Source organism: Neophocaena asiaeorientalis, unplaced genomic scaffold (assembly GCF_003031525.2).
Source record: "Neophocaena asiaeorientalis asiaeorientalis breed wild unplaced genomic scaffold, Neophocaena_asiaeorientalis_V1.1 scaffold139, whole genome shotgun sequence".
Lineage (NCBI taxonomy): Eukaryota > Metazoa > Chordata > Mammalia > Artiodactyla > Phocoenidae > Neophocaena > Neophocaena asiaeorientalis.
The window spans coordinates 771074-784139 of record NW_020172778.1 but is presented as its reverse complement, the minus strand read 5'-3'; positions in this window follow the sequence as shown (position 1 = coordinate 784139).

Below are 13066 nucleotides of genomic sequence, written 5' to 3'. Positions count from 1 at the left end.
TTATCTTCCTGGAGGGATGTTAAAATTTGGGGGAAACAAGCCAGGTTACCTGTGGAACTCATCTGAAACCTGCCTGTGGGGATGCTACCAAAACTCGAAACTCAGTGGAGGTGGGCTCCACTGAGTATCCCACATTCCAGCCAAGCAGCACAGAAGCAAGAAGAAAGGAAAGCACAATGGAAACATGTAGAGAACCTCCCGTCCCTCCAGTGCCCTCTGCTTGCCAAGCTTAACGTGATGCCAGCGGGCAAAGGAGAAATAGTCACCAGCTCCAGTTCCAGTAACATAAGTAGGGCAATGAAGGGGGATTTGGAGATGAGAGGTAATAAACTGCTAACTGCCAAAGGGGTTGAAACATTTTATACTCCACCAGCCTTTTGCATAATGTATGATGATGCATTTTTCCTCGAAGTTCTACCAACCAGAGACAATCTTTTGGATTGTTGTGAATATTATTGGTGAGAAATGGTACTATAGTATATTCTTTAATTTTAATGTATTTTATGAGTAAAGGGGAACATCTTATATATATTTAAGGACCATTTTATATCTTTTTTCTATAAAACGTTCATGTCTTTTGTCTGTTTTTCTATCAAGTTTTCATTTGAGTTTTCTTTATTTTTCATTGATTTTAAAAGCCCTGTATATAATTAGAGAGATTGCCCTTGATCTGTGATCTATGTTATAAATATTTTCTCCAAATCTGTCATTTGTCTTTCATGTTATCTGTCATGTGTTTGTTTTTTAGGTTTTGTGGCCATTATTTATTCAACTTATTAATCTTTTCTTTAATTGAATCTTGATTTTGAGTCCTTATACCTAGAAATTCATCCATGGGTTTTTCTAGTACTTGGGCAGTTTCATTTTTTAACTGAGATATAATTGACATATAACATATTAGTTTCAGGTGTACAACATAATGATTCTATATTTATATATATTGCAAAACTAGCTCCACAGTAAGTCTACTTAACATCCATTAGCACACATGATTACTTTTTTTTCTTACGATAAGAACATTTAAGATCTTAATTTCTTTTTTTTTATATTTCTAAATCACTAGGATTTTATTTAGGATGATGTGAGGTCTCTTTTCCCAAGGGACTATTTAGTTTCTATTTCAGTAATTTCTCCAATGATTTGAGATAATGCCCTTATCAACTATTAAATTTTCAATAAAAGCTAGAAAACTGAATTAAAAAAATGAGAGGGTTTAGCTTATGAAATGTTAAAATAAAACATATTCAAAGCTTTTATAATTAAAGTAGTGTAGCACTGGTACAGACACAGAGCAACAGAACAACGAAAGAGAATTTGAAGTCAAGTGATAATAGAGGTAGGGGAAAAGCCACATCCAGTTCTGAGTTTCAACCTTATAGAGGTGATCATGAAATTTGTTGAAACTGCTGCACAACAAAATACTCTAAGACTTCCTGATTTAAAATAGCAACCATTTCATTGTGTCTCATGACTTTGTGGGTCAGGAATTCAGGCATGCTTTAGCTGGGCCATACCTATGATCCACACGGCATTCATAGAACAGTATTCAGCTGGCAAATGAACTTATACGTAAGACCCCGAGGCTTCATTCACCCACTTTGATAGGGATGGCTGAGATGCTGCACTCAGCCGGGGGTGTCATCCAGAGCACCTGCGTGTGGCCTCAGTCAGAAGCACTTCATGGCAGTAGGCATCTTAGACAGCAGCTCAAGGCTTTAAGTGAGAGTGCTCTAAGAGCTCAAGAAGGAAGCTGTAAGGCTTCATCTGAACTAGGCTCAGAATTTACCTCAGAATTTGCGTCTCTTCTACCACATTCTGTCAGTTACCAGCAAGTCAAAGGTCCAACACAGATTCAAGAGGAGTATATGAGCACTAGGAGGTGTGGTTCACTGGGACAGGAGTATATCTTTGGAAACTGGCTACTACAAAAATGAAAAAAGTCATAGGAACTATACTGCAGAAGAAAGGTTTGAAAATGCCTATATTGTTAACAGGCAAGGTGAAGATACCATGTGGAAGCATAGCAAACCTACCCAGCAAAAAAAGGTGTAAAAGAAAGTCATAGGAAACTATATAGTTTAGGAAAATAAAAGTAGAGTCAGGAAGAAGGACAGTCCACATTGTCACAGGCTGAAGAGAAAAGATGAAGGATGGGGACTTTGAAGAGACAGTTGGGTCTGTTAATGAAAAAGTCATTGGTAGCTTTTAAGAGAGGTTTTTAGGGACTTCCCTGGTGGCACAGTGGTTGAGAATCTGCCTGCCGATGCAGGGGACACGGGTTCAAGCCCTGGTCTGGGAGGATCCCACATGCTGCGGAGCAACTGGGCCCGTGAGCCACAACTACTGACCCTGCACGTCTGGAGCCTGTGCTCCGCAACAAGAGAGGCTGCGACAGTGAGAGGCCCGCGCACCGCGACGAAGAGTGGCCCCCGTTCTCCACAAGTGGAGAAAGCCCTCACACAGAAATGAAGACCTAACACAGCCAAAAATAAATAAATAAATTTAAAATATATATATATTTTTTTAAAAAAAAGAGGTTTTTGTGTAAAGTGATGATTAATAATTGTGACGGTAGATGATAAAAAGTTGTGAGTAGATGATGAAAAGCAACTAGTGAAGAGAATAGGTCTATTTTTTTTTTAATAGAAAATAGGTCTATTTTCTTATGCATGAGAAATTAGATGGTTAAGTTTCAAGGGCTGCTTCAATAAATCCCAATTGAACTAACCAGTATTAGCATGTGAAAGCGACCAAGACGCACTGCACTGCAAAAACACAATGCAAAATGAATACAAATGATTTGGCTCCAGATCTGATCAAATAAAGTAGAGGGCTGAATTAACTAGTGAACAAAATTAAGTGGAAATGGCAGTATTTCACAGCTAGTTAGCTGTGGCTATGAAATATAGTACTGAAAAATTCAGACACCCATTCTAAACCTTTCATCTTTCCTACTCAGAAGTATCTCTAAAATTACATCTCTGTATGTACTAGTCAGACTTGAACTCATTATACAAGTGATCTGGTGTTTGAGGTCATATGTATTTATCTAGTCTTTTATAAGACATTCAAAGCAACCAAAAACAACAATAAATATCTACTGAATAGCTACTGCATTCTGTATCAACCATAATATCAACTGATTATTTTTCATTTCATTTAAGTCAGGTGGGAGGAGAGGAGAGAGGAGGAAAAAAGAGAAGAAATAGATGAAAATCTTCACAAGATTTCTCAACTTTTGACATGTCTGTAATTTTCATGTTGACATAAGAAGCACAGTGTAACACAACAGGAAGAACTTTGAAGTCAGCTCAGACGTTCTTGAGTTTCAATTCCAATTCAGTCACTTAGTGGCTGGGCTACTAAGCCTTATTCTGCTCATCTTTAAAAAGACATTGTAGAAGCCTACCTCAGAAAGTCATTTTATGAAATATAACTAAACTCCTCAGCCTGCTATTGGAACATAACAGAGGCTTCCCCCGCTCCTTTGGCTGTGCTGCACAGCTTGTGGGATCTCAATTCCCCCACCAGGGATTGAACCCCGGCCTTCGGTAGTGAAAGTGTCGAGTCCTAACCACTGGACCACCAGGGAATTCCCAACAGAGGCTTATTTTTATTCTCATTATTTCAGAGTTATAATGACTGTTTCCTGGGATGCTAGTGTCTCTACTGGTGGACAAATTTTTCCCCACATCCTAATGCCATTCTTCCAGCTTATTAATTGAAACTATATTTGATAAGGGTGACTACAAATAAAGAGAAAGGAACCTTTAAATGGAATTTGTAATGATTGAAGTCTGATGCATAAGAATAATTCTTCACCTGGGGAGACCCCCAAATAATAACCATTATTTTATTAAGCTCAAGGCATCTGCCAAGCTTTGGGAATGATACTGTAACAAACACTGTAGGAGAAAGAAAATGCTAAGAGGCTATTAATACCACATGGATGGAAAACACTTGGCTCTCATGGAACAAGGCTTACATCACATAAAGGCAGCTTCTGAGGTAGTTAAAAAAATCTTTTTGAGTCTTCTTTAGGGACAAAGGGCCGTAAATACAGAAAGTTTTCTTAAAATGCCAAGTCTTCCCAACCTCTTGTAAGTAATGGAGATTGAAGGGTTTGCTTTCTCTCCTATACTCAGTGCAGAACTTATTTATCTTTGGCTGAAAGGCCAGTGTATGGTGCTACCTTAGGCTGTTGCACTGCAGTGAAGTCAATGAAATAACTTTCTGCAATTAATATTATTTATCATCAATGCTAAGTGTGCAAATCAACTAGGAAAGAAGACAAGTCAGAGTCTTAACATCTTGCAGTAGTAGCAATATAGGCATGGGCAACTTTAAATAGATTAATTTTTCCTTGCAGTGCCTTTCAAATATTTCAACGGTGTCAAGGCCAGGCTGAAAATCTTGAGACATTATAGCTCTGTGGTTGCTGTGCAGTCTTGTATACTTTCATCTGGTTCCTGTATTACAATGAATGGCTTCAAGTTGAAGATCAGCACTTCTGTAGATATCAGCCTTCAACTGCCTGATGACATTCTGTCCTTGAAAGATTTTTAGTTTCTACTCAGCCCAAACCTCCCTCCAGGAAATCGGAGGAGGAAACGGCAACAAAGAGGTGTTCTTGATGGCTTTTGCTTTCACACTCTCCGCACTTCTCTTGACAATATCCAATACTTCACTTTTATTATCCAACATTTCAGAAAGACCTAGCTGCTTCTGGCTCTTGCTTCATTCTTGATAGTCATTTCCTGGAGGTGGCTGGAGACAGCTAATCTATATGCAAATTGGCCTTTAGCAGTCAGTCTGACTGAGATTCACAGAGGTGTGAAGTTTAAGGCTGGAGTGGACCCATGGGACTCCCAGAGTGGGATCTATTAGCAAGAGTATAGTAATTCAAGTCACATTTCCTGCTAAGCAATTAAAGATTTCTCTGAGGGGTTCATTAAACATTGGGTTGGCCAAAAAGTCCGTTTGGGTTTTTCCATAAGATGTTATGGAAAAACCCAAACGGACTTTTTGGTCAACCCATATAAATTCATGCAGAAATGGATTAAGATGGTGGAGTCATCTATGCAAAAATACTCTACCTGTATGACACTTCTGTGGAAAATTATTGCCATAATGAAATTAGCGTAACAACAATAAACAATATAACCTTTCAACACTTCAAATAAGCAGTCAGTTGAGTGAACAAAAATAAAAGCAGAAAAATAAAACCAATAACTAACCTTGGAAACAGTTACTCTGAATCATGCATGTCTAATACCCAATTCTTTGAAGACATTCTCTTCACTGTTTTCTCTTTGGCATTAATGTCCTACAACACAATCTTCCAAAAGGATGCCAAAGGAGTTTGTGGGACTCTCTTATTTTAGAGACGGCTCCTAAAAGCCTGAGGCAGTTATTCAGAAGTTTTTACCCCCAATCTTTTTGGCATTACAACTTCCTAGTTTTTATTTGATGTCAATTCACTTTCACCTGTGTGAAAACCAGACACACCCTTAAGCACCCCAGGATAAGCTACTCATTCCAGAAGAGGTATCCCAACATTCTTATTATCAGACTCCTGATATTGCTATTTGTAACCCTCAATGAGTCTACTGAAAAATTCTCCCTGATCACCTGGAAATATGAGCGTGAGTCTCAGAAAACGAATGTGACAATGGGATACTGAAAAATGTGAACTTGAAAATCCAGTCTTCACTTAACCCCTACATTCCTGAGTCAGTTAACCTCCACTGGGCTCAGTTTCTTCATCTATAAAATGAGAAAAACTAGACTTAGGGAATCTTTATGTCCCCTTTCAGCCCTGATATTCTTTGATTTTATAATCTTATGACTCTTGCATTCCACCATTTCTTCAACCAGCCCCACTGCAGTCCCCTACCAATGCAGAGCTAGACAAAATTTAATATTTACACTACAGTAAGATAAATGTCGGGAGAGGCTCTCCTATGGGATCCAAATTCATGTTCTCTGCTCTGTAATGCTGTCCCTTCCACATACAACCCTCTCAATCTCCTGACTAGTCTAAATTTTCAGCACCTATTGACTTCTTCCCTCTTGATGACCTCTGACTGGCAGATTTCCTAGCTTTTCTTTAACAACATAAACCATGCCTTCCTTGACCCTTATATGGAGGTCTTGACTGTTAAATATTCAATGTCTATCAAATGTCTGCTGCCTTTTGCTGGACACACATTTACCAGTCCCACTATAGTGCTGTCAAGTTTGGTTCTGTACTAAGAGGCTAGTGATGAGCAAATGAGCAGTTTGTTTCTCAGTTATTTTTCAAGTACTTAATGAATTCCTTCTATATGCAAAGTATTGTGAAATATCCTAGAGAAATAATATCTAGAGAAGGCAAAAATCACTACACTCAAAATAACTTTGAGTGTTAAAATACAGAGAGGACCATGAAAAATACAATGTACAAAGAGAACAAAGGGTATAGGCTGAGTACAGGAAGTGATGTTAACAGGACAGGAGGTGCCATCATGTAAATTCTTCATAAATGTTAAAGCTGTTGGAGTTTCTTTCTAAATAGGAAGCACTGGTTTATCTTTATTTTACTTTGTTTTGGTTTTTATTCTCCTTTCTATTTTTCAGTTATTTGAATAGGTGTTATATGCACATGATATGAAATTCAAATTTTACAGAAGATATACTGTGAAAAACAGTCTCTCTCCCATTCTCTTGGCTCCCTTCCACAGATGCAACCACAATTTCTTAGAAAAACAGCTTTAAAGTTTAGTTCCAGTTTTATAATGAATGATAAATCATCCTCCTGATTCCAAGGGCCAGTGTTGCATAATCAACTGAAGATGTTAGCTAATTCTTAAGTCTACAATTTTTAAGTCTGAAAAGAGCTCCTGTTTTTCCAGTTCCACGAGTGCATGTACATTTTGCATGATTATATACTTGAGCAAACTATTTATCGGCCAGTAGAGTTCTCCTGCTGTCTCCACTAGCCATGTACTGACCTACACCATCGGTATCTGAAGTTACATTTACTATGTCACCACAAATTTAATTTCAGCCTGACATTTAACTTTTGCAAGATCCAAATCAATGCAACTGGTTGGATAAAGGAGGATTTATCTGTGTTTATCATGGGACAAGTATAAATCTCAACAAAATTAAGATTTATTCATGCCTGCTAATCTAATCCATTCTGCTCTAGCTGTTCCAAAAGCAGTGAATCAAAATTGATATCCATTCTGGCCCAGAAACGTACGACAAATGAAGACCTGTGCTGTCAAATATTGTTGTTTTCTTAACATTTATTGATCACCAGTTGAGAGGCAATGGGGAGGGTGTTTGCAAAAAGTAATACTAAAACCAGTATACAAAATGAAAACCTGAGTTTTTGAAGCCAATTCTGCTTAGTTTCTATATATAATTGTTATTCATTATTGTCTTTTTTTTTAAAGACCTAAAACAGTTCTCAAGTAAGTCTTAGCAATTTCTAAACACATTGCTAACTAGTTTGACACATCTTGCAGTAAGTTAGAAAAAGTAGGACACTAACACTAGTGAAATGCCAAAGTCCAGAGGTCTAAGAAAAATAAAAGGATCTATATGAAATATTTGCGTTAAAAAATTTTGATTTTTAAATTAATTTAGTCTGGCAGTTTTAAGAAGTCTTTTACAGTTACTCACTGAATTTTATGTAAGATGAATATTGGCATATTACACTTGCTATGTTTTATTTGGGGTTTTTAAAACTGGGAATTATTAGTATTAGCCTTTGCAAATTATTCTCATAAATGAGGGCATTTTTACTAAACCAAATGATTTGTGGATATAGAAAGAGAAGTTTGTGACTTACTTGACCAACCATGATTTGTGGGAACAACAAGGGAGATGAGTGCATAGTTAAGGGCCTATTTTGAATACCTCTGGGCCTGTTTTAAATCCCACAGCACACTGGCGCAGGCCTGTAAAAGCTGCACATTTATGGCCGATTCAGCATTATCTCTGAAAGATATCATCTAGGAGTATCCAAGTCCCCAGCCAACCGCTTCCTTCAGTGGCATGGCGAGGGCAGACACCAGATTTCCAAGAATTAAGATAACCATTGGGAGAAAATTTTGAGTTGCAGATATTCACTTTACAGATTTAGTCAATGAAAAGAAAAGAACACATAAAGTTAGTTGTTCTATATTATGTGAATATTTCATAATGAGAATGTAGATGTATGTTGTTTGTGTAAAAATATTAAAAATATAGCTGATGGAGTTGGTGCCTTACAGAATATTTGAGGGCAGAACAGAACGAGCATCAGGAAAGAAGATAGATATTGAAAGGCTGAAGAGGAGGGAGATTTTTATGGGAATAAGACCTCTAGGAAGTCTCCTCACGCTGGGTCATTAGATCTGAAATGTATGGAAAGCCTGTGATCTGTACATATCGGTTAGGGTTGTTGTTTTGCTGCATGTAACAAAAAGCCTACTCCAGTGACTAAATCTAGTGATTTTTTTCTCCCTTGTATAAGAAAAAGTGTGGACTTGACCGTCTGGGGCTGGTGTCTTGACCACACAACATCAGCCATGCCTCTCTACCTTTCCTCATTTCACTCTGCTGTTTTTCACAGGTGGCTTCTACCCTCACACTTGCCACCATAAAAACAAGAAAGGAGAAGGAAGAGGGAGGAGAAATAGCTTCATCAAGGAAGCAGATCAGCTGGCTGATATTTGCTTAAATCTCACTGTCAGAACTATGTAACACCACTATCTCCCAGGGAGTCTGGGAAGACAAATTGTAAGGCTGTGCACATTTTTGATCTTCCCTCCAAAACTGAGGTTCTTTTAAAAGGGAAATGAGTATGTATATTGATCAGACAGTAATATGTGACATATTTCAAACCTGTGTCTACACAACATTGAGATACACATTTTCTCCTTTTCCCCAACGGACATAATCCCAAAGTCTTACATAAGCTGGTATATACCCAGTTCAAATCTCAGGTTCTTTTGGTACTGTAATAGATCTGCATGTCTGACAACCTTGAATGCATAAAAATGTTATCTGCCCTCAACACACCCAGTATGAAAAGTACAAACAAACAAATAAAGACTTACATTCAGAACAGGGTTGTAACCGGGAAGCATACCAACTGGGCAACAATTGCATGGACTCACTGCCCTGGTCGTGGGGACCACTCCTTCACTGTCTCTGCCCCTAGTATCTCTCTGGTTGGATCCCCTTTGTCCATTGCTCTCATGACCAGCCCTCTTGGAGAATCTCCCTTTCATCACCCTTCATGGCCACACCTGATGTGAGCATTTTGGAGGAAGGAAGCACTTCCTGGAGGCTCCAGAGGTTTAGCAGCATACTTCTTCTGGGTACATGTTCGGGTACCTGAGGACTGCCTTCCCAGGTTGAACAGTCAGACACCACTGACAACCACAAAGACGTTTTCAAGCCACCGTCTAAGAGCTATGATGTTCCCATCTCTGGGACAGAGTGAGTGGCTCTAGTTCAAGTTCATCCTTTTTGTTTCCTAAGAGCATCCAGAACTGCATCCAGAAACACACACTTTTCTACCATTTCTTCTCAAACTACAGTCCTGGTCAGCCCACGGTTAAGTTTCCTAAGGAACAACAGGAAGCAGTTTGGCCAAATACTGAACAAGGGTTGCCAGCTCTGTCCATCCTGCAATATGACTCCTCAAATAGCCTGTAGCCCTGTCTTCTCCCCTTTTCTACCTCACTCCATAACTTTTTTTTTTTTTTTTAACTTTCAAAACCCTAAATACAGGAACCAAATCCTATATGTACTGGAGTTTTTAGGGACTACATGACACAAAATCCCAACTAAATATATTTTTCTTATCTAAAGAAGAAGAATGTATTTTGTGTATTTTTCTTCCAAGTATACTTTTCCTCCAAACAAATTTTTGCTCATGTAACAAGAACTGTCTGCAGGTAGACAGTCCAGGTTTGTAGCTCGGGCTTCACAATACAATCAGTGTTCCATGCATTTCTCTGCTTTCCACTCTGCCATCATTACGCGTTTCTCTTTTTTTTTGCTGCCATCTCATTGTCACAATGGCTGTTCCATTTCCAGCAAGAGGAAAGATAGAGAAGAAAGGGTTAGGACTTATTGGGAAAGGAAAACCTTTCTCAGAAATTTGCAGCAGATTCTTAATGACACTGCAAAGGTCAGAAGAGTGTCCATTGGTCTGTCTATAAGAAAACCCTGGTAAGGCAAGGTTTTCAGACAGACACATTGCTGCACCAAACAAAATGTGAGCTCTCTAATGAAGACAGGAGGGAAGGATGGATATTAGGTCGACAATTAGTGGCGTCTGCCACACTGTCTGCCCCTCCACAGGAATGGGACATACAAGAAGCACACATCAGCATTTATGGAACTGAGTGGAAGCCCTAAAGAAAATTCCCAAGGCCATGCTTGTAAGGAGGAAGAATGATGAGTGGATAGCTTCAGGCCATTGATAACAGTGAGAAAGTGAACATTTATGAAGAAACACTCTTTACAGCTTCAACTGTCTCCATGAATGAGAAAGTAAGGAAGTTTTTGAGTAGACAGACCAGGTAGGAATGTGGAATGCCCAGTGGTGTGAATAAGGAGTAACTGCAAAAGCAGAAGCAACAGCTCAAAGTATAAGAATCTGTCCCCAAGTATCTTCCAGGTTTGACCCTTCCCTCCAATAGCAACAGTCTCTTCTCAGAACGAAAAGTTGTCCAGTCATACTTCCTGAAAGATAGTCAGGTCTGGACTGGACTTACCATCCCCCCAAACACTCACTGCTCAGTTTCCCCAAGTCTCTTTGGTTATTGTTCCCTTTAAAGACACTATTTTCTGTAACCTGCTCTCCATCCTACTGCTTTACTCAAGCTTTTTCTTGAAGTCACTTCAATTATCCTCCTTTCCTTATATCTCAGCATGGCTCATGCTATGTGATCATGAAAAAAGTAATGTCAGTCTAATTTGGATAATACTGTGGTCAAAAGCAAATGGATGAAAGCATGATATAATAAGTGAGTTGATTAAAAATGTATTGGGTTACACATTCTGATGGCAGGACCCTCATATTAAAAGTTTGAACTGATAAGGACATCTTGCCTCATTACATCTTGTCATACTATGTTACCAGAGATCTAATAAGATTTGTAATGCATGGTGATTTACAGAGATAGTACTTACCCTTTAAAAAATCTTTCATGTAAGGTATCTCTCACATATTCGGCAGATGATTTCATCTGGATCTGAATCTCTTTCTTTGTAAAGAGGAAAAAATACATTGCCATTGTTGCATTTGATTCTTCCTCTTTCCTCCCAATCATAGGCTTTACACCCTCATCATGTTAAAATACTCTTCATAGGCACCATACTGTTTTACAAAACTGGACCTTGGTTAGTGCTCTTTCTTCTGCTTTCAAGGTCTTCAATTAGCTTAACGCTCACTAGCAAGTTCATTCTCAGAATTTGTTCTCTACTATAATAAGGAGATTCACATAATTTTATATTGCTCTGACTGTGAGATGAGGAGTCTCTGCAAGCGTAAACTTTTCATATTTTTATTTTCAAACAAGAAGTAACTTTTTTTTTTTTTTTGCGGTACGCGGACCTCTTACTGCTGTGGCCTCTCCCGTTGCGGAGCACAGGCTCCGGACGCGCAGGCCCAGTGGCCATGGCTCACAGGCCTAGCCGCTCCGCGGCATGTGGGATCTTCCCGGACCGGGGCATGAACCCGTGTACCCTGCATCGGCAGGCGGACTCTCAACCACTGCGCCATCAGGGAAGCCCAAGAAATAACTTTTGCATGAAGTTTTTGCAATTTCCTTACATTGAGAGATAAAGCACCATGAGACAATGTTATTACCGTACAATTTCCATGGGGGAGCTTTTTGGACATTTACTGTGACCTTACTGTCAGAGCAAAAAAAAACAAGTATCACTCTTGAGCCTGGGTTCCCAACAGCCTGCAATCTCCGAAGTTGATGAGACAGTGACTATATTTTGAATCAAATTCCATAAATTTTAATTGTCCTTTTTCAATGTCTTAAATCAATCTTAAGTCAAAGAAATTCATCTTTGCCTTCAGCACAATCAATTTTCCTGAAGACACCTTAATCCTCTTCCAGTTTTCAAACATGTTATTTTATGGGAGTTAGACTGGGGAGAATCCTCTGGGGAACAAAAGATTTCGAAAATACAGCTCCCTTTTTTTCTCTTATAAATCTAAGAAGAACGTTTCATTTTTACAATTATTAATCAATTCATCTGTCAAACAAATGCAGAGAAATCATCATCCTTAAAATTCTAAAGTTTCTTGAGTCTTCTTAAAAAATCTACATGATTCTGCCCATTCACATTCTTTAATTCCAAAGTAAATACCAATATGTCTTCAAAAGAAAAAATAATAAGAAGAAATAAAATATTCTCAGTCCTAGTCCATGACTACACTAGGAAAACAAACACACACATTTTAGAAGAGAAAAACTCTCTTGGGTAGGATGTTTTATATTCAAACCATCCACCATTTGCTATTAAGTTCTATCCAAACCAAAACTGTAAACAAAGTAAAGAGGTTTCGTGAGAACTAAATAAGGCAGAATAAAGTGTCTGATCCAGAGCCTCATTCGTTAATTCAAAAAATATCCGGGCACTGAATGTATGTCAGCTACTGAATTAAGTATTAGGAACACAAGGATATATAAGATGCTATCCCATTTCTCAAGGTTCTTACCACTTCCTTCCTCTCTTTCATTCTCTTATAGAGAAAACTACTTCTTAGAAACAGGACATCAAAACCAGCTCCAGAACTCATTATTGTTTCCTGAGTAGACCTTATTAAAGAAAGATCTCCTCGGGATTACTTCACTTTCCAAAAAGACTGGAGAATTTATGACTTCAAGGATAGTTTTAACGGACAAATTTCTTTTGGTGTGTTTTTTATGAAAGTTGTACCCTTTACAGAAAAAGAGTACAAAACATTATAATCATTAATATTTAAGATGACACTTTGACAGCTTAAAATAGAGTCTTTTCAAGGACACTTGAAATAAAGCCTTAAGATGACAAGTGA